Genomic DNA, 23,667 nt, shown 5'->3' with positions numbered 1-23,667 from the left:
AAAATGAGTTTCATAAATGAAATTACCCTTGAATTTTAAGTAAGTGCAAAACTTAGTTTTTTAACAATGAAATATTTCATTTAAAAAAATTATTAATTTATACATACCTTAAGGAGGAGAATGTTTATTCATTCGCAAACTTTAAAAGAGGAAAGTATCATTTCATCGATAACTATCTTATCTATAAAATGTTTAAATTTCAATTTTTTTAATTTAAATTTCAATTTTTTTAATTTAAAATTCAATTTTTTTAATTTAAAATTCAATTTTTTTAATTTAAAATTCATTCATATAAAATAAGTTTATAGATCAAATAATAAATGATATTCGACTAATATGAAAATTGACATGCATGTTTAAAAAAAATAGAGAACATATAGTCTAATTGTGGTATTTTCAAAACATTAGTTCAATAAAAATTACACTAGATCTAACTTACAACTATGTAGGAAACCATTATGCAAGATTTAAAATTCAAGTTGAGTAATTGTGATAAGGACATAGTGTTTTTTTTTTTAAGAAAAAGTACCTCACAATATTATTCAAAAACTAAAGAAGATTAGAAATTTCAAAATTAAAAATTTCTGGAGGAATAAACTTCATCCAGACTAATAATGGAAAAGAAGACCTAACTCTCCTTGCTAAAGAATGAGTGACAAAATTGCCCTGCCTCCTAGTATGAGAGAAGGAATAGGCTCTTACCAAACCCTCAATAGACTTAAAGTCTTTAATAAGATGACCAAGGGGTGAGAGAGCATCCACCCCCTCTGGGAGAGCATTGAAGACCACTTTCGAGTCCCCTTCAAAAATTTCTTGATCTAGACCAAGTTCCACTATGAACTAGGCAGCTCTCCTTACAACTAGAATCTCCACCACTTCCACCAATGGAGGCATGGGAATTTTCTCTGATAGCATAGCCAACACTGTCCCACTACTACTTCTAATGACTACACTGATTCCCGCCTTAAGTGTATCTATAAACATTGCCCCATCATAGTTGATCTTCAAAGAGTCTCTATCAGGGGGTGCACATGAAGTTCTGAGATGTTTCAATTGTTGGGGTCGATTAGTGACTCTTAACTAAAATTTTGATAATAAAGTCGATGCATGTTCAAAGACTTTTTGTGAAGGGATGCTTGGTTTGTTGCATCAAAACTTATTTCTACTAAACCAAATGTTGGTATACCTTGTACCACCGCTTTAAGTAGAACTTCTCTGCCTACTTGGGACAATAACTTCTCTTTCCATCCTTGGAGCTTATGCCAAACTTCCCTTTTTATTTCTCCCTACCATAGCTGGGAGGCTGAGGTACTTTTCATATTCTCTTATTTCAGCCACCCCTAAAAATTCATAATCTCTAGCTTCCTCTCTTATAAAACAGTTTTACTATAAAACATTGTTGTCTTCCCTCTATTGACTTGTTGCCCTAATGCATGTTCATACAAAGTCAGTAAATTCTGGATAACTTGATGATCTCCCATATTTGCCTGATAAAATAACAGGCTGTCATTTGCAAAAAAAAATAAGTGAGTAACTCTTAATAAAGACATAGTTGATGACATGAACTCGAAAATGTCAATGTGCTAATAATTAATTGGTAATAGATATATTACCCAAAATTTTAAAACCTAAACCCAACTTCTCAATCTCAAGAAGCTACTTTAGCTCTTCTCCCTACTTCTGCTACCCTACACTGCCCTCTCCCAAGTCAACATTTTAACTATCTTTTCAACGCAACCAAATAAACTCAAGCATATGGGCATTAGATTTAAGTTTTGTTATACATATGATAATGGTCATATGGTTATATTATTTTAATAATTTATTTATTATAATATGAATCTGACCATATGAGTTTTTGGCTTTCTAATTAGTTTAATGAATATGTTTTGTTTATCAAGATTTTGTTGTTCAATTTTTGTATTGCTATATTATAATATATTTGATCTCTCTATGTCATCATTTTTTTTAAGTTGATTTTTTTTGTTTGAAATTAGGCGCTAAATAATGCATTGAAAATTGAAATATAGGAAATTTTCAGTATTACGAATAATGATGGGTTGATAGTTTTTAAAATAATATTGAAAATTTTTGTATGTATCTATAGTGAACTAAATAATTGTTGAGAATATGTTGATATATCAAAGTTGATAATTTTGTATTCAATAGATTTTTGAATTATGATTATTGTATTAATATTATAGTTTTTGTTGTGAAGATTCTAAAAAAAAAAAAATACAACAAATCGACCCCCAAGTAAAAATTCCTGATTACACCCCTGCCCATAAAATATCTTGAAAATCTCATAAACCGATTGTGTGATTATTATGCAAGTTTGGTCTGTGGAGTGCATCCCTTTGAACATTTTCTAACAATTATAAATAGATTTGGTTGATTGCAATGCTCTTCGCTGCTATACCAGCTTGTGTTTTGGTCATGCCGCTGTAGCCTATACCAGCTGGTTGTACTTTGGACTGTCAATTGGACCGAGACAACCGAAATCGTTCATTCAGCCCAAAGTTTGCTAGGCTGAGATTACTTTGGGTTCAGGCTGAGTTGAGTTCTATCAGAAATTAGAGCCCAGGAACTAATTCAAGTAGAAAGAATTTAATTATATGAACAAGCCAGACTTATAAAAAAAGGTTAACCTTTTTTTTTTTTGGTCTTCTATATATATAACCATTTGACTATCAGAAATTGGCATGAGATATCAATGACAAGAATGGGTAACTGATATCCTGAATTGACAAAATTAAACAACTTTACCATTTCTAATGGACGAGCACCACCAAATGCTCCAAGCAAAATGAAATACCATGTTTCAAAGTTTAACATAAAGGTCAAAGTCCTTGATTTGGTATAAGAATAGTGATTAAAAAAAAAAAAAATCAGAACTCTTTTTTTTGACAAATTTGAACAAAATTATAGTACCTTATACCTTCTCTCTCAAGACGGTAAAACAAAAGAAACCACAGAGAGGTTTGGCAAGAACCTGCTAAAAAACACATCTTCAACTTTCAAGCAAAAATTGTATTCTTTCTAAGTGATTATACAGTTTTCATCCACCATTCATCAACCTAAATTAGCAATACAATCAAACAATGGAAGATAAGATTCATAAATATCTTCCATCTCATCCTGCTTTGAATTTATTTTCCAATAGCAACCTCACCTGCAGAATCATCCAAGCTTACAGTAGAATTTCTCAACTTCAAAATGGAATATCCTTATTTCTTCATTGTAAAGCCGACAGCGTCTTTTCAAAAAGTTTGGCACGCCGAAGAGCATCTAAGGCCTCAGCTTGCTTTCCTCAACGTTTCAAGTTTACTGCCTTTACCTTCTCTGCCTTGATCCATTCTTCCAGTTGAGTTCTCTCTAGAGTAGAGGTTTCACTTTTACCAACACTAGTTGCATACCCGCACGTTATGCATGATAATTTTTTTAAGAAGATTTCATTAAATATTTTATTAGTATTATCATTTTATTTATTAACCATTGGTGTTTCTTTAGTTTTTAAGTTAATATAAACCTTAAATATTCCATTTTTTACCTTTACACACACAAGCAGACACATACATATATATAATGTGAATATTTACACATACCTTTAAGAAAACTCAGTATATTTTATTTCTTTTGATGCGTAAAATTATAGACCACTACTCTATAATGATAGTAGTTAATTAATTAATTAATTATATATATATATATATATATATATATATATATATATATATATATATATATATATATTTAGTGATCTCATTTGCAATTCTTCTTACCATTATCGTATATTTACTAATTGATGATTTGCATAACAAAGACATTAAATGAGAGGTGACATTGTTCATTAGATTTTCAAAAGTAGTAGTGTATGAAAATTTTATATATATTATAAATAAGGTTAAATGAAAGGTCAAAAAAGAAATTTTAAAATTTTCTAACTTTATTTCTTATGTAATTTCTACTACTACCAGAGAACATTTTTTTTTTTTTTTGGTTATGATTAATATGGTTTCCATAGTTAGAGTTTGTAAAGTTTTAAACCCCTTAACACAATATGTTTAACTTAGTTATTTAGCCAAATGATTACTTAAATAAATTATTCAGTTCTAGGTTAACACATATAAATCATATCATGTAAATAATGTGGAAATATAAAGAATACAACAATATGATAACCTAGAAAAACCTAACCAATAAAAAATCTAGAGAGGATTTAACCTAGTTATCCTCAAGGTAAAAACAGATCCGCTATGAAAGAATTGAAGTTTTTACAATAAGACTTAGACCACTAACAACCTATTGCTACCTTGTGTAGAAAACTTACCACCGCGACCACGTGATAGCTTCGAGTCCACAGATTACTTCTTTCCTTGATCTACTACAACCACAAGTTCTCCTGCTTGTAACTTTGAGACTCCATTCTAAAGTTTCAGATCTTCTTTAAGTTCTTTAAGTAGCAACTGAAGTGATCATCAAACTATTGATACAAATCTTGATCTTGATAACCTTATATGTGTATGTGACGGTAAATACCTCAAGATCTCTCAAAAGATTCACCACACAACACTCAAAAGACTTCCAAAATGTAGCTAGGGTTTTTCCTTTTATATATGAAGTAAAACATAAAACCTTACACGTCAAACGGTCTTAGGCTAAATTGGAAATTCTGCAGAAAATTAAATCTGCACGAGTTTTGATCAATTAAATCTAATTTTCAATTGATCGAGCCTTGTAGATTTTTTCTAATAATTTCTGCAATCACTCAATTCTAATTTTACAATTAAACATACTTTGAGCAAGCCTAAACCTAGACTCTATGTTTTGATCATGGTTTGCCAATACATTACATATTGAAGTTTTAATACATTAGTCCCTAAGGTCTTAGAACCTAACAATCTCCCCCTTTAGCAATCCATGACAAAACACATCACAAAAATGAAATGTTCAAAGTTAAAACTAGCCCAATTAGATTTAAAAAGCCCTAATTACAATTCAACCTAACTACTGTCTATCAGTTGCCAATGTAGATAGCAACTACGACTGAGTTAACCTGTAAATTACTAAAACACTCAACAAACACATAAACGCATATGTGGAAAATACAAGTAAACTAAAATTAAACTTCTTGATTTCACAAAACATAAAATAAAAAACATATATCATGAATAACCTCATAAATACAAATCAATAATCAAATGTACCATATGTGAAACAAGAAACAATTAAACAACTAAATAAAACAAAATCTCTCATAATATCTCCCCTTAACATATACAACCCACCGAAAATAAATACATCAAAACCATAAACCAAAAATACATCAAACAATAAAACAACTAAACAAAACAAAATGTCTCATAATATCTCCCTTTAACATATACAATCCACCAACAATAAATACATCAAAACCATAAACCAAAAATACATCGAAAAGCTCCTAGATACAATCTATAAACTCCAAAAAACTCTGAAACTCCCCCTATCTCCATGTGTATGTACTCCCCCCCTTTTGTGATGAATTGCCAAAGGGCAATCAAGAGTCATCATCAAAAGGTGGAGGCGGTGGAGTAGAATGTCTAGCACTCGCCAAATAAGCTCATAAAGCCTGAAGCTCAATGAGCACATCCAATAGAATCTGTCCATGCGCTGCCTGAATGGTCATAACTATATCTAGCATGCTCCGCAAGGACGAGTTGCTTGAGAAAGAAGGTGGAGGATCAACTGCGGCAGTAGAATCTACATACTACTCTGTAGTAAGATCACCAAAAGTAGGAGGCCTAGATGCGACACTTGTGGAAGGCTCGACTCTAGGGCGTTTAGAGCTAGCTTTCAGCTGAGCAGCTCTTTGCCTAGAAAGGTGGCACCTATAGGAGTTATGATATGAACAGGCTTGGATGCAAGAAAACTCTCTAAACCTAAATCTAACAAAATCCTACAAATGAAAATTAGAAAGAATAAACCATGAGATTTTGCACTACTCCTATGAACCTCTACAAGAGGGCTAATGATAAGAGATGGAAAACTCATAGAAGCATCAGTAACTAGAGCGTACAAAAACACACATCTCTCAATAGGAATAGTATGAAGGTGGGAGATAGGCCAAATACTGTGACAAGAAATCCGAAAATACAAGTAATTGAGTTCGGTAAGCTCATGAGAAGTGATTCAAGGATCAGTACTCCATCTGATGGAAGTACCAGTGAGAAGTGACATAATGTTATCAAGGGGAGGAGACTCAGTGTAAGGGTATACGGGCTACTGTACCAAAGGTACACCAAGAGCAAAGGCCACTACCTAAGGAGTAATCACATACTCGTCACCCTTTATCCAACTCTTCATAAACTAAATGTTGGAATCATTGGAGTGGACAAAGAGGTTCAAATAGAACTCTCTAACCAAAGCAGCTAGAGGAGGATGTTTTACATCTAAAAGGGGTAACCAACCCCTACGCTCAAAATTCCTCCTAATCTCCCCCATCAAGTTCATCTAGTATGACCCTACGCTTAGCCCACATAGACCTAAAATTGTTCAGTTTTTCATAGGTTTCTTGACACTTAAGGGTTCTGAACCTATCACTTTGGAACTCAAGGGTAGAGGGAGTGGTGTTTTCTTGTTGGCTCTAGTTTTCCAAACCATAATACCAAGAGTTTAGAATCAAAGGAAAATAGAAAATAAAGAAAAACCAATGGCAGACTGTATTAGAGAGAGTTAGAGCACAAAAATCTCAATAAATATCAATCTATATGATGTATGTAATGAATGCATATATGATGCATGCTCTAATGCATTGAAATTTGTTCAATTTTACTTTAGAAACTATCAATTGACTTTAGCATAAAGTTTAGTCCAAAAACCCCAAATTTGAAAAACCCAATTTCAAAAATTGAATCAAATTGATCAATTAACCACTATACTAGTTAGAAAACATCATATAATGAGTTAATCTATCATTTACACAAGTCAATTTCACAAATTAAAGCCCAATTGAACAAAATCCCCAATTTCACAAAGTTCAAGCCCTAGAATTTCAAAATTGTCCCAAATCACAAAATTGATCAAATTAATGCATGAAGATCATGTTTATATCATCTAAAGAAAAAACCCCAATGATCAAATGTGAACAAAAAAAACCCAAAAATCATTAGTTCGAAAAAATCAAAGAAAATGAATGAAAAATGTGATTAAATTGAAAAAGAAAGGGTAAAAGAGACTTGCTAGTAATTGAAGACAAAAACCTTTGAGATATTTGTGGAAGAAAATGAAAAAAAATTGCTTAGATTGGATCAATCAAAGAAAAGAAGCGAGAAAGCTTTTGAAAAGGTTTGAAAAGTATGAAGAACGCGTGAGAAAGATCTTTTTAAAACACTCACTGTTCGAATTTCGATCGGTCGAAATTGATTTTCGATTGATCGAAAAATAGATTCGATCAATCAAGCATCAATTGAGCACCAATCAAGCCAGGCGAATTCAAACCAAGATTTTTGTCGTAATTTCGATCGGTCGAGAAATAGATTAAATCAATCGAAAATATGGAATTTTGAAATTTTTGAAAAACCATGCAAGTTTTAAGTAGAAACCAATTAGACCATTTTATTTCATAAATGAAATGCATGATTATGAGTTTAAAAGATTTTCAACAACACATTAATTGAATCTAGATCTTCCAAAAACAAGATTTTCACACTTTTGTCTCCAAAACTCTAAAGATGAAGCATATTTTGCATCAAAATCAAAGAGCATATAATCTTGGATGGCCAAAAAAAATTCACACAGAATCATGTACTAAGTTTAGCAAGGAATAACTTGTGTAGTGTGTGCAACTAGTCATAGCTTGAGATACATGTGAGGTAATAAGCAGATAGTAATCAATTACTATTTCTACATCATTCATCACATAAGTTTGAAAAAGACTATCACCAAAGGAGTTACGTCATATAACTCTCACATCTCCTAAAAAGCAAGCTTGCAATCATGTACACACCAATTTTATTTCATTGTTAAATTGATATTTAAGCTAGATAATGTACACACCAATTTTATTATTTGTGTCATCTTTATTATAGCCCAATAATGTACACACAAATTTTATTATTAATTTGAGGCTACACCTTATGATCTTTTGGTGCACGTGCTACACTTTCTCAAGCACAAAATCTTATGATATGCACTAAGGTGTTCATGTTTGGCTAATAAACAGTAGTGAGATGGTTATTTATGCCTTTCTCATTAAGTTTTTGTCCTAACAATTAAAAGCATGTGATTTCAAAATCAAGATTATGTAATAAAAAAACTATAAACAATTCTCAAGCTAAACAAGGTACACAAGCATGTTATGTAAAGATAATAGAGCAACTTTAATCACAAATCCAAGATAAGTGATACAAAACACATTTTTCCCTTATTTATTTATTTATTATTATTCTTTTTTGGAAAAACGAAAACAACCTATCATGAAATGCATGAATGTAATACATTGCAAATCCTAAAAGCAAAAAGAAAACAAAAACAACAAAAGAAGAATGGTCACAAAGAATATTGGAATGAAGCACAATGACCATGTCAAAAAGACCCACTAAGATTAATTCTTTTGCATCCAAAAATTCTTAGATGCAACTCTGCGTCTGGAGTTATTATTCACATTAGAATGATGAGCAACTCTAGGATTGGTATAAGTTTTAATGCCTTAACCAATTCACCAATAAGTACCATAGGATCTTGTATTTAAGGCACCAGGTACTTTTGGCTTATTTGTTCGCTTTGCAGCTTGCAACTTGAAACAATTTGGGGGAGTATGCCCAGCCTTTTCACAAAAATGACAAACCCACAAAGGTCTATCATGCTTCTAATCCTTAGGGAGGTTAAAATTTTTAGGCTTATACTCTTTAAGATCAACCCTAATCTTTGTAGAAGGTGAAGTGCCTTCTACCAGTTTGACAGTCTCACTCTTGAGAGGCTTAGAAGAAGGAACAAAATCGGTGGAATGAGTTTCAGACACCGAGATGCTTTCTACAAAACCTAGACCAATTTTGTCTATGGAAGACTTTTGAACACTTAACAAGTGATCAAGTTTAGAACTAGCAACAAATAATTCTAGTTCCAAGTTCTTAATCTTATCTAGTAATAACATGTTTTCAGTCTTTACCTTATCAATCAAAGTATTAGTATTAAGCAATTTCAGCAGTAAATCTTTCTTATCAAGTTCAAGGGAGGTAATTTTCTTTAAACCTTAATCAACATTCATTGCATCCTTTACAGCAACCTTGCATAGCTATTGAAAACTTCTTACAAATTAGCACATTTAGAGAGCTCCCCATTAGAAGGGTTTTTTTCAACCAAAATACTTTCATCAACTACATCAATAGCTGTGAAAGCAATGAAGTTTCCATCTTCATCACTACCAGACTCGTGATCAAAAACTTCATCATCACTAAGGGTTACAACCATAGCTTTACTCTTTGATCTCAAGAATGTAGAACATTCTGATTTCACATGACTATACCCTTGACAACCAAAACATTGTTGACCTAGAGAGTTACTAGAGGTTTGACCAGCTTTCTCTTTTGATTTATCAGTATTATTAACCTTAGTTGGTTCATTCCTCTTAAAGTTTCTAGGTTCAACATTATTTTTACCTCTTGCCCTTCTGCTGTTATTCCTAAGAAAATTTCTAAAGTTGTTGGTAAGATAAACAATATCTGTAGAAGAGAATTCACCATCAAATTCATTCCCATCAACATCATCAACTAACTTAAGAGTCATTGATTTGGATTTATTTATTTTGGGTAGGTCTAGCTCATAGGACTAGAGAGATCCTACAAGCTCATCAACAAGGATAGAGTCCACATCCTTGCTTTTAGTAATGACAATCACTTTGGGACTAAAATCCTTAGTCAAGGATCTAAGTATCTTCCTAACAATCTTAGGTTGATCATAAATTTCACCCAAATTATAAGCAGAATTAACAATATCGTTAAGCTTAGCATAGAATTCATCAAAACACCTATCATCAAACATTCTAATGCTTTCAAATCTAGTTGTTAACTATTGCAACTTATTAATTTTAACTGCCTTTTTGCCTTCATGCATAGTTTGGAGAATATTTCATGCAGTATGAGCAACATTAACATTTGATATATTCTTGAATTCCTCCATAAAAACAACATTAAAAATAACATTCATGATTTTGCTATTAAAAGTGGGTGCTTCTTTTTGAGAAGTTGACCATTTGCTTATAGAAGTAGTCAATTTCTCCCATCCATATTCAATGGAGTTCCATACTCTCTCATCAATAGATTTTAGGAATGCTTTCATCCTTACTTATCAATAGACATAGTTATTCCCATCACAGTGAGGTGAGATCACTAGAGAGTGACCGTGTTCCATGACAACAACGATCAATGATCAACTCTTAGATCAGAAAATCTAAACACTAGAGTTAACCCGCTCTGATACCACTTGTAAAGTTTTAGACCCCTTAACACAATATGTTTAACCTAGATATTTAGTCAAGTGATTATTTAGATAAATTATTCAGTTCTAGGTTAACACATATAAATAATATCATGTAAATAATGCGAAAATATAAAGAACACAATGATATGATAACCCAAGAAAACCTAATCGGTAACAAACCTAGGGAGGATTTAACTTAGCTATCCTCAAGGTAAAAACAGATCAATTATGAAAGAATTTAAGTTTTTATAGTAAGACTTAGACTACTAACATCCTATTTCTATTTTGTGTAGAAAAACTTACTACCACGACCACATGATAGCTCCGAGTCCATGGACTACTTCTTTCCTTGATCTACTGTAACCATAGGTTCTCCTACTTATGACTTTGAGACTCCACTCAAAAGTTTTAGATCTTCTTTAAGTTCTTTAAGCAGCAACTGAAGCGATTATCAAGTTTTTGATATAAATCTTGATATTGATAATCCTATGTGTGTGTATGAAAGTAAACACCTCAAGATCTCACAAAAAATTCCCCACACAACAATCAAAAGACCTCTAAAATGTAGTTAGGGTCTTCTCTTATATATGTGAAGTAAAATATAAAACCCTACACGTCAAATAAGCTTGGTCTGAATTAGAAATTCTGTAGAAAATTAAATCTGCACGAGTTTCAATCGATCGAGCCTTGCAGATTTTGTTCAATAATTTCTGCAATCACTCGATTCCAATTTTACAATTAAACATACTTTGAGCAAGCCTAAACCTAGACTCTATGTTTTGATCATAGTTTGCCAACACATTACATATTAAAGTTCTAATACATTAGTCTCTAAGATCTTAGAACCTAACAGAGTTTGATTAATTTTAAATTTAAATTTCATACTATGATTTTATTTTATTATTGATTTAATTTTTTAAGTGAATTTAACAGTTTATTTTACTACACTGTAAAGTTTTTAATGTTCTCCACATGACAATCTCTATTTTTTTTTTACTTATCCTTACAACCTCTTTGTTTTCCAATCAACGGTTACTAATTGACACTTGATTTTTTTTTTCTTTATCTACTCTATATTACTTTGTATTGTTTTTTTTTCTTCACCAGCTCTCTCTCTCTCTCTCTCTCTCTCTCTCTCTCTCTCTCTCTCCATTGGCAACCTATCGTTATCCAAAATTTGATGATGATTTTATGACATTAAATATGCATTATTAGTTTTTTATTTTTTTATTTAGTGTTTCTAACTTGATTTGTTTTGTATTTTATTACTTTGTATTGTTTTTTTTCTTCACCAGCTCTCTCTCTCTCTCTCTCTCTCTCTCTCTCTCTCTCTCTCTCTCTCTCTCTCTCTCTCTCTCTCTCTCTCTCTCTCTCCATTGGCAACCTATCGTTATCCAAAATTTGATGATGATTTTATGACATTAAATATGCATTATTAGTTTTTTATTTTTTTATTTAGTGTTTCTAACTTGATTTGTTTTGTATTTTATTTTTCCTTTGATGCATTGGATGTGAGAATGAGTGTTTCCCTAGCATCACTTCACTTAATAAGGACAATTTTATTTATTTAATTTAGGAAAAATATTATATTTTAAATTTTTTTAAATAAAAATGAGAGGAAATATAAATAAGTTAATGATATATATGGTGGATGTGGCTGAATTTAAATGTTGAATAAAATTATATGAGAAAAAAAGTAAAAATAAAATATATAATAGTAAGCACTAACTTATCCAAATCATTCTATGTAATATAATAATAGAATATTCTTATATACAATCTTTAATTCTTTATAATGCAATATGATAGCATTTAATAATCAATAAAAATAAAAATAAAAACTTAAAACACAAAACTAAACTTCATCAACCAAAATAAAATTCTAAAGAATACAATACTTTATCAAGCTAAAATAGAGATGCAAGAAAAATAAAAATAAAATCCACCAAAAAATTGAGGGAGAAAGAGTGGGAAATAACTCATTTTTTGTGAGAAAAAATTATGTAAAGAATAGAATAGTAAATGACAAATTTATACTAAGAGAATGATAATAAAAAGAAACAAAATAAAAAAAGATAAAAGGAAAGAGGAAGAGTGATATCAAGGTAGAATGTTTAAGGATATGAAAAGGTAAAAGGAATGAGAAAGGTTGGAGAAAGTGTAAATGTTAAAAAAATTAGTACAATTTGATGAGCAACAATTTTCTTTTATTTGAATTTAAGTAAAATATTACATTTTTTTAAATAAAAAAAAAAGGTGAGAGAAAATATTAGTAATTTAATGATAAGGAGGATGTGGTTGAATTTGAATATTGAATAAAATAAGATGAGAAGAAAAAAATAAGAAAAATTAAAAGATATAACAATAAACACTAAGTTATCCAAATTATGCCATGTAATGGAATACTATTATATTTTTATCTACTATCTTTAATTTTTTATAATGTAATTAGACAAAATTTAACGATCAAAGAGAAATAATAATAATAATAACAACAACAACAACAACAACAACAACTTAAAACACAAAATTAAATCGTATCAATCTAAATTAGAGTTCTAAAAAAATACAAAAATTTATCAACCTAAAGCGGAAATGCAATAAAAATAAAAATCCACCAAAACATTGAGAAAGAGAGAGAGCCTTTTTTGTGAGAGATAACTATGTAAAAAATGGAAGAGAGAATGACAAATTTATAATAAGAGGGAGTAAATAAGAAGAGACAAATAAAGGAAGATGAAGGGAAAGATGAATAGTGATATTAAAGTAGAGGGTAGTAGAAAGATGAAAAGGTAAGGGAAGAAAAAATATTAAAGAAAATGTAAATATTTTTTAAAAAAAAAGTGAATGCAAAAAATTTTTTAGGAAAATTGGAAATATATATATATATATATATGTTAAAACCGACAAAGATGTATATGTAAAGTTAATAATTTGTTTATATATTTTTTGTAAAAAAAAGAATAAAAATTATGTAGTAAACAAGAACTCAGCAATAATAAATACTACACCTCATCTTTTATATATATATATATATATATTTATATTTATATTGGGTTTCGATGGCTCTTGCCTTTCCAGGACGTGTGCTCCTGCCGTATTAGCGTCTTCTAATCCAATTGCTTTTAAGGCGGATAATAGTCGAGGATCGAGCAGATCCTCAACAACCACATCATCTACCGTTTCTGATTTACTCCCAGAAGACTCAGCCAACTCCTCCAACTGGGTCTCAAGTGCCTTGGCTAACTCAAACTCAGCTTCTTCTTCCTCTGTAAAACCCTCCCTTCGCAGCTTTAATGCTCGACACTTGTGGCCAAGAGATTCCTGTTGCAATTTGAAACGGTCGCGACTGGACAATGGTTTTGGAGCCAAATTTGATGTACCATGATCCTTTTTTCCAACAGAATGAATGTTAGATGTAGACACATCACTAGGCGCAGTTTTCGGCGGGGAATTGTCCTCCTAAAGACTCTTCTCAAGCAACTTTGCCTTACGAAGTTCCTCTCGAGCTTCTGTCAACTTCCCTTCTCTCTTTAGGGCAACTGCTTTCCTCTTATGAGCCAAAATTTCTTGATGAAGGGAGCTATCATTCTTCTAAGCAAGTCCCTGAACTGAACTTGCATTATATGTATTCGGCTTCCCATCAGCATGCACCATCTCTCTTTTCTGAGTTGTAACACTGTCCTTCTGTCCCAGATCTCCTTTGGCACTAGTCAGGGACCCCAAATGAGTAGTGGAACTAGTAGTAGACCAATTGTCAGAACCAAAATTTAATTTCTTCTCCTACTTTTCATCTGGCTTGCGAGAATAACTCCAATCATCACCAGTCAGCAGATCCATCAAGTTTAGAGAATGGCCAGGTGGAGGAACGTAATTAGCACCTTCTGTTTTGGTATTTTCTGGAGGACTCATTTCACCTGGAGTAACCAATTTAACAGAAGATGAACTATTTCCCTCAGTGAACTGAGAGATTAGGGAAATTGAAACATCAGCATTCCTTAAGGGAGGATTAACTGTGTCACTTTCCAATCTTCCTAAACCCATTGATGACTCAACAACTTGTTTGTTTGTACTCTCTGCTACTGGGGCTGGCCCTTTATTCACTTCGAATGTATCTTTTGATTTCCCATGATTTTCATGAGTTACCAATAATTCGAAAGGCTCAGGCCTTTTATCCTCGATCACATTAATAAGAGGTTCCTTCTTTGGGGCCTCCAAAACCTTAACCATCCTCAATGTTACATTTGCCTGTTCTGTTTCTCCCTTGCGTCTAAGAGCAAGGGCCTTTCTTTTTATACCTAAAGTTTCTTTTGGATTTCTGCCTACACATTTATTTGAATACCATTTATTACTGAAAATTAAAAACTAAAAACATTGTAGTAAAACAATTTTTAAATATGTGAATAATGTCATGGGACTTAGTTTAAAAGTTATTTGCTAAAAAAAAATTTGTAAATCTTGTGAACAGTATACAGGACCCACCCAAAGAAACGCAGACGCGCAACGCTTGCTACTAAATGCTATCCAAACTCCACCTTATTCCTTGGCGCTGCTGCAATAGGAGTGTCAAAAGAGGATTCAATTACAGATGGATCTGCAGTATGAGTACAGACAGAAACTTGTTTACGTATTTCTTGCATGGTTACAGGTACAAGTTCTTCATCATTTCATCCAAGATTCTTTAGAACTGAGAGTGTTGCTGGCTCATGCATATCTTTTTCTGTAACGTGCACTTCAGCAACTTCTTCCAATGAACTCCCCTCAAGGGTCTCGAAGTTTTCGTCTTTAGACCTATTAGATTCAATCTGAACTTCTCTCTTTGGAGCTTCTATCTCCGCTATCTGAGCCTCTAATGCCTTAGTCTTGCTCAGAACCTCCTCTGCCTCCTCTGCCTTCCCTTGGCGTCTCAGAGCAAGAGCTTTTCTCTTTAAGTTTAAGAGTTCCCTCTGGAGTTCAGCTTTACTTCTAGATGCTCTGACTAGAGTATTAGATGGGGTCTGAGTTGAAGAAGGCTCAATTATCTGCACAGATTGATTATCATCTTGACTAGAAGATTTAAATGCAGATTTTTCAAACTTAATATCCTCATCAGTCCAACCTAAATTCTTTAGAACTGATAGATATGTTGGATCAAGCATATCTTGATCTGTTACATCATCTTCGCCTTCTCCTTCTCCAAGTGGAAGATTTCTATTAATATATGTATGTTTGTAGGAAAAATCCAAGTCTTTCCTACCAACAGTAACCCCTGTAGCCTTCACCTCAAAACTATTATCCATCTGTTCAAGTTGAAGCTCAAGAGCCCTACCCTTCTTCAATTCTTCCTCTGCCTCATCCAATCTTCCTTCCCTTCTCAAAGCAAGAGCCTTCTTTTTCAAACTCAGAAGCTCTTTCTGAATTGTTAATCTACTCTTTGGTTCAAGTTTGGGATCAACATCCTTCCTTGCATTAACATTTGCATCATCTACCTCTGTTGAGTTCAAAAATTTATCAGCAGATGGAGAAGTTGAATGTTTCTGAATTACTTTGGGATTCTGTATAATAAAGTCATCCTCTTGAGAGTCAAAGTTTTCAAGGTCCCTCTCAAGTACCTTGGCCTTCTTAAGCTGTGTCATTGCCACAGCCACATTACCTGCCCTTTTCAGCCTCTCTTTTCAAAGAATGAATTTCACTTAACATCGCTTCCCTGTCAACAGGAACAGATTGGTGTGAAATGTTTCAGGATAAATAGATCCCTCAGTCCAACCAAATGATTGCAAAGCAGCAGCTATTTCAGGGTCCTCCATATCCTCATCCGTCACTTCAAGATTACCATCAACAATCAAGTCATCAGAAGCACCCACTAGGTGATCAAAATTTAAACCATGCCCCTTCTCATATTGAACAGAATTTTCTTCTTTATCATTGTCCATATAACCGATTAGTGCAGAGAGCTCATCATTAGAATCTCCTTCAGCTCCAGCCAAGAGTTCCTGTTCTTCAAGTTGTTTTCCTAAAACTTTAGCTCGCTTCAATTCTTCCTTGGCTTCTGCTAGCTTCCCCTCACGCTTCAACATAATTGCCTTTTTCTTAAGAGCAACAACCTCGGTCTTGTCAATGCCACCACTACCCTTATCTTTATTAGTCTTCTGGGAGACTTCTCAAATAAGAGAAGAGATTTCACCTTCCAAACTCAAACTTACAGACTTTTTACCTTCATCAAAGAGATCTTTATCAGACCATCCCAGTTCTCTGAGTTCAGCAGCAAGGTCGTCCTTTTCTTTACCTACACAGAGGAATGATCGTATTTTTTCTACCAGATTCGTTAGGACCATCTTTATTCTGGCTATCAGCCATGTTTCTAGAAGACAAGACCTTTTTACGACTTTTTCTTAAGTAGATATCCAAAGCCTCAGCTTGCCTATCAAGCTCTTTCCCTCTAGAAAGCTCTTAGAGCTTCCTCTGATTTCCCTTCTCCTTTGAGAATTTTATGCTTCTTCTTTTCTTCCAAAGCTCGCTGACGCAATTCCTCAGGACTAGCAGATCCCATTTCACTCTTTAAATGATTAGGCTCATCAAGAGATATAGTTCTATTTATTTCTCCTTCCCTATCCCGAGTAGAAACTTCTTGAGCATTCGAACAGGATGCGCTGCTAGAGTGCTAGTGGTCCTTTGAACACTGGACACCGAGTCACTGTTTGACTCCCGTGCCGACGAAAAAGATTCCTCTCTAGCACTACCTAGAATCTGGTTCAGAACTTCATCCTCATCCCTTGATGTCAATTTTGAACAGCCTGTACGAAAATATTGAGAACGGAGCTATTAAATTATAGTGGTAAATATCTATTTTGTTCTATAACTGTGTGAAATATTGCAAGATAAAAAATTTGGCATTAAAATGATTGCTGACGTTACTAAAAAGGAAAAAAAAAAATAAGACATCAGTCCAAGAGACATTTTTTGACAACAATCCTTGATATGCAGGCACTCGACTTAAATATCTATATTTATAAATTTCATATTGGAAACAAGATTTTACACAGCATCCAACAAATTTCTGATCTCACTTCCCCGGAGTTTCAAGAAAGCACAAATGCAACAGCTTAACTTGTCTCAACTGGATTTGTCCATTGTAATTGACAGCCAGCAGAATAATTCTTCAAAGTATATCACTCTGATATATAGCTTCAAAACTGTATTTTTTAATAAGAAATTAATGATACCAATAACATATTCAGGTAATACAGAAGGTCATAATAGAACCAATTTCAATTGCAAAGAGATTTAAAGTGTTGATAACTTAAAAAAAATGAGCATGTGCTCCTTTGAATGAGGTGAGGCCATCCAATTGGTGACCCAGTGAGTATCACTGCTACGCCATAGAATAGAAACTTAGGGTCTATTTGATAGAGAAGTTAAAGTAATGCTGTTTGTATTTTTTTAATTACGTGTGGGTAAAAAAATGTATAAAAAAATGTGTGTAATATTGTTTAAAAATTGAAAACATGTGTTTAAGATGCTCTACCAAACGGCCCTTAATTTTTTAAACATGTTTGGGCCCAAAAGGAGGAGAAGCTCCAACTACAGTAAAACAACAAATTTGCCTCTACCAGCTCTGCCCTTGTGCCCGTGTCGCATCTCAAAGCGTGCGGCCTCTTCGAGCTTCTTACAAGGCTCACATATGCGCACAGGTGAATCACCTTGCCCACGTAAAAATATTCTTTGTTGAGTACAACTGTTGCAAAACAAGCCCCCACAACTTTGGCAGCGATGCTGAAAATCCAGAATGCAAATCATCAAGAACTAGTAATGACTTAAAATAAAGATTTTAATGACCCCCAAGTCCCATCAAAAGCTTAGAATGAGTAAAAGAAAAATTCGAGAAATTCGGCACAAAAATCTTTTTTCCTATTGGTAAGCTACAAGTATGAAATGAGTTTCAAACCCGAGACTTCACCCTCTATCTATTCTTATAGTATTAAAAAAAAATGTCATTTGAAACAACCATAAACAAATCTTTTCCAAATTTAAATTAACAGCGAGCAAACAAGCAAACAGGAAACTAATAAGTCCCATCCACTGAAACTGCAAATTCCCCAAAATAATAACAATCATGAGTGAAAGTTCGGATTTGTGTGAATACATAAGTGCTTGTTTAGACCCCTAATTAAAAGATTACTGCTAGATTGCTTTTACTCTAACTTATCTAAATGAGAAACAAGAGTAAATGAAGCGCAGTAAACTGATACCTACTCTAGTGCATAAATATGAACAACAAACAATAAAAGTAAAGTATAAGAATAAGGGAAGAAAGATGCAAACACAAGATAACACGCCGATGTGTTATCAAAGAGAAAATCGAAGAATTCGGTGAAAAACCTTTCCCCCGACCTCTAAGCGATAAATGGATTCACTAGACAATAAGTTGGAATATACGAATAGCAAGAGACCCTCCAAGCCTAATCTACCCAATGCACCTAAGCCCTCCAAGCTCCTACTCCAACAAGACTTCTCAGAACCGTGTCTTGTCTAACTTTCGAATCCTGCAATAAGCCTGATTGCATCCGCCAAGCCTCACCAGCTTCTTTTTAGCAAATTCCTAAAGCTTCCCAAACTCCAAAACACTCTTTACACTCAGAAAAGGTGTGGGTTGTTTTTGGATACAGATCTCCTCTCAAGGTATGACAATGGGAAAGAGAAGGAGGAGGCTACAATGATTTCTCACTAAAAATAAGTAGCACCATCTCTAAAAGATGGGTGTGTGTATGTTGTAGAAAACTTATCTAGGGTTTTTATCTCTGAATGGCCTCTCATACTTTTATGGGTAATGAGGGTATATATAGTATGGGTGAAGGGTAAAAAAGTCACATTCAAAAATTCATCAGGTAGAACGTTTCGTGAGTAACTCACGGAAAGGCCCTACTCGCGAGACACTCGTAAAAATGACAGCCTAGCAAGATTCTTCAGCTTCTGCCATGTGCACCTCATGTGACTTTTAGCTGTCTTGATCAAATCTCCACTAAAAACTCGGATTTGTGTAAATATACAAGAGCTTGTTTAGACCCCCAATTAAAACCCCAATTAAAATATTACAGCTAGATTGTTTTTGCTTAATTTATCTAAGTGTGGAACAAGAGTAAATGAAACGCAATAAACCGATAACTACTCTAATGCATAAAAATGAACAACAAACAATAAAAGTAAAGAACAAGAATAAGGGAAAAAAGATGCAAATACAAGATAACACACTGATGTGTTATCGAAGAGGAAACCAAAGAATTCGGCGAAAAACCTCTCCGCCGCCCCCTAAGCGGTAAATTGATCCACTAGACAATAAGTTGGAATATATGAATAGTAAGAGACCCTCCAAGCCTAATGTACCTAATGCATCTAAGCCCTCCAAGCTCCTACTCCAACAAGGCTTCTTGGAACTGTGTCTTGTCTAGTTTTTTGGATCCCGCAATACCCTTGATTACATCTGTCAAGCCTCACTAGCTTCTTTTTGGCAAATCCTCAAAGCTTCCCAAACTCCAAAACACTCTCTACACTCTGAAAAGGTGTGGGTTGTGTTTGGGTACAAATCTCCTCTCAATGTATAACAATGGGAGAGAGGGGAAGAAGAGGCTACAATGATTTCTCACTAAGGATGAGTAGCTCTCTCTCTAAATCTCTCTCTAAAAGATGGGTGTGTGTGTTGTAAAAAACCTATCTAAGGTTTTTTTCTCTGAATGGTCTCTCATACTTTTGTAGGTAATAAAGGAGGGTATATATAGTATGGGTGAAGGGTAAGAAAGTCTTACTTAAAAATCTTCTAGGCAGAACATTTTGCAAGTAACTCGTGAGAAGGCCTTACTTGAGAGATACTCGCAAAAACAACAGCTTTGCATGACTCTTCAGCTTCTGGCATGTGCACCTCATGTGACTTTTAGCTGTCTTGATCAAATCTCCACCACTCAATACTAAACCCATTACAAATAAATCCCACAAAAATACAAGGAAACAAATTTATACAATTACAACATTTTTTGTCATGAAATAAAGCCAATAAAAACATAGTTGTAAATCACAACTTTACAATGTGTTGCTCCAATAACACTCTATGCTCCCAATGTATCCTAAAACCACCACCACACACACACTAACCCCAAAAGACTCATCCTCAGACATTTTAATGCTTTCAAATTTGGTGGTTAACCATTGAAGTTTGTTGATTTTAACAGCTTTAGTTCCTTCATGCACAGTTTAAAAGATGTTCCACGCATTGTGAGCAACTACAACATTTGAAATCTTTTTAAACTCTTCTAAGGAAACAACATTGAATATTGCATTCATTGTTTTTCTATTGTATCTAGTAGCTTTGTTTTGAGAATAAAACCATTCAGCTATGAGAGTAGTAGGTTTGGTTTAGGGTTTAACCAGTTTTAAGGCCAAGTTGTTAATCAAATTAATTATGCAAGCCTTAGGTTAAAAAAATAATCAAACATATCATATAAAACGGATAAGTAAATAACACAAGATCTGATGACCTAGTAAACCAATGAAACAAACTAGTTTCATAGTAAAAACCTAGAGGGCCAATCCCAAGAAGAACAATCCACTATTAGATAAAAGTTTATTTTCTGAATATTTAATTCATAGTAAACCTAACTAGAATCAACAAAATTAACTCTGAATCCCATAGACTTCTCTAATATGGATTTGTTCCAACATGAACCTTCAATTCACACTTTAGATCTCTAGTACACTTGATAGCTGAAGCTTGGGTTGCAACTTGATTCCACCGGTACTAATAGTATGAATGTGATCTCTAGTATATACTTGAAAGAGTAGAGGCACAGAGCCTCTTGCAACACACAAAATATGTTAATGTTTCCTCTTTACAACAGAATTTTGTTGTTAAGTGGCAACACAACTATGTTGGTGTATGATACCATGAGTCTTAAAGAAATCAGTCATTTGGAATTCAACACCATTGTCAATCCTAAAGACTTTCATAGGCTTGTTAAATTGAGTCTTGATCATGGTATAAAATGACTATAAAAGGATTCTAGTATCAAACTTGGATTTCATAAGGTAAACCCATGTTGATCTAGTACAATCATTAACAAGTGTAACAAAGTACTTGTGACCATTGTAAACAAAACATTTTGTACCCCTTACGACTCAGGCCTTCGTTCCCTAATAATGCTCGAACTCTAAAGCCCAAAGCCAGTTTGGAACCCAATCAGATATTAAATTGCCTTGAGAAGTGTTAAAATAGAAATGATAACCTTTTAAATGAACAAAAATCCATTTTTTGAAATAAAATGACCAAAGAGACCCTCAGCCTACGTACGTGGGTCACAGCCTGCATACACAAGCTAAAGCATATGTACACAAGCACATACTTTCATGCGCAGTTAGGGTTTCAGAAGCATAAAAAAGACAAGTTTTCTGCAATAATGGCTGACGTTTGGAATGAATTCCACACGTCTAGATGTTGTTCCAAACCCCATTGTTTCCACTATATAATGCCTTACATGGTACATTTTCAAAATACAGAGAAATCTCAAGGAAAAAACCCAAGATTCACTAGAAAATAGTGAATCAAAAGAATGTATTTCACAAAACACCCTCAAGTCAATTTTATTTGATGGAGAAGCAGTAAAGCCACCAAGGTGAGCCTGTCATTGTGCTATATGACTGACACGAGTGTTCACCTAACACAACTCATCAGAGAGAGTGTCAAGGTAAGCCTCTGAGGTCACATCACCAATCGAGGAAGAAGGAGCAAAGGTAGAAGGGACAACAAAAGCTGTAGGACCAGTAGACTCCACACGTGGCCGCTTCGATCGAAGCTAAGCCTGACTTCGTCGAACAGAACTGGCTTTGATGCACCAACGGTGGTGTAGTAAGGAGAATCAGGAATGGGAATGGAAAAGTGGCGAAGGATTCGCATGATGGCCGAAGGAAATATAAGCTTATCATAGGTCGTCGTACCCTAAGATAGAAGTAATGAAGTGAAAAGGGAAGTCTATAGAGAAGTCCTCTAAGAGAGATAAAAGAAAACGAGCACAAGGCTCTATGATAGAGTTATAGTGAGACAAAGGAGTAAGAGTGAATGTCATCACCATATTAAGGAACCTCAAACCTTTTGCAAAGCCCGAGCATGGGGTGTTTAGCTTACCGCCCCATGTGGAAGGAGTCTCACAGAAGTGAGAGATAAGCTCGTCTCTAGACATGGTCCAAAGACGCTCACAACTAGGGTAGTCATGATACGCTACCATAGGTATATGTAGTACCTCGGATATAAGATCCTAGGTAACTACGATACGTGTACCTTGAAATGTCATGGCAAACCGAGGTACACAGGTATTGATACCGTGTATATTGGAGTAAAACTCCTATATAAACATGATGGGACACCTCAAGGGACTCTCAAGTAGAGATTCCTAGCCCCGAGTCCGAATGATGACAGGAAGAGGAGTGTAGGAAAAGTCCGACAGGATAACTTGGCGCTCCGGATGAACACCACGTTTCTAAAAGTTCTGCAAGAAGTCCTTTTGGGCCTTCTCATCACGGAACCGATCATGAGGAGATGAAACAGAATCAGAAGAAGAAGAACCGGAACCTTAAAGAGGATTTTGGCCCAGGGTGGATTTACATGCTTTAGGTGCCATGCGTAGTCTATCCAAGAGAGAGACAGAGAGACAGAGACAGAGACAGAGACAGAGAGAAAGAGAAAAACACATCACAAACCAAAAGTAGAGAAATGAAAGAATATGTATGCATGAAATATGCATAAACATGTGAAGTGCAAAATTTAAAATTTCATCATGGGTAAAACCCAATCCAAACCTACCAGCAGACATTCCAAAAATCAAAGACACATCTAAATGCATGAAACATTGTTAAAATGCAATGAGAATGCAATGCATGAGCAAATAATATCAAATAAAAAACACCCAACCCAATAATTTCACAAAAAGAAAAAACTCAAAAACCTCAAAAGTTTTAAAAACCCCCAAAACCTAGGTCTAAAATACATGAATGCATGAAAAATAAGGGTTTTAGAAAGCTTACCAAGTGATTTGATCTTGATATAGGCCGAAAATGCAATGGGTAGAGAGATTTGAGTGTGAAAAATGTGTTTGGAGGGAGAGAAAGAGGTTTTCTATCGAGAGAGAGAAGTGAGAAATGAATCTGATTTGTGCTCAGACCTTAAATAGAAATCGCAGCTCAATGGATCGA

At 33.9% G+C, this 23,667-nt stretch overlaps 1 pseudogene; it reads right to left on the bottom strand.

Annotated features, from left to right (window-relative positions):
- Nucleotides 1-3,047: 3,047 nt before the first annotated feature.
- Nucleotides 3,048-22,690, bottom strand: LOC142635734 (uncharacterized; annotated as a pseudogene).
- Between the last annotated feature and the right edge of the window lie 977 nt (nt 22,691-23,667).

The sequence above is a fragment of the Castanea sativa genome, chromosome 5, assembly GCF_040712315.1.
Source record: "Castanea sativa cultivar Marrone di Chiusa Pesio chromosome 5, ASM4071231v1".
Classification (NCBI taxonomy): Eukaryota; Viridiplantae; Streptophyta; class Magnoliopsida; order Fagales; family Fagaceae; genus Castanea; species Castanea sativa.
The sequence above is the reverse complement of the archived record's forward strand: the minus strand, read 5'-3'. Positions and strand labels throughout refer to the sequence as shown.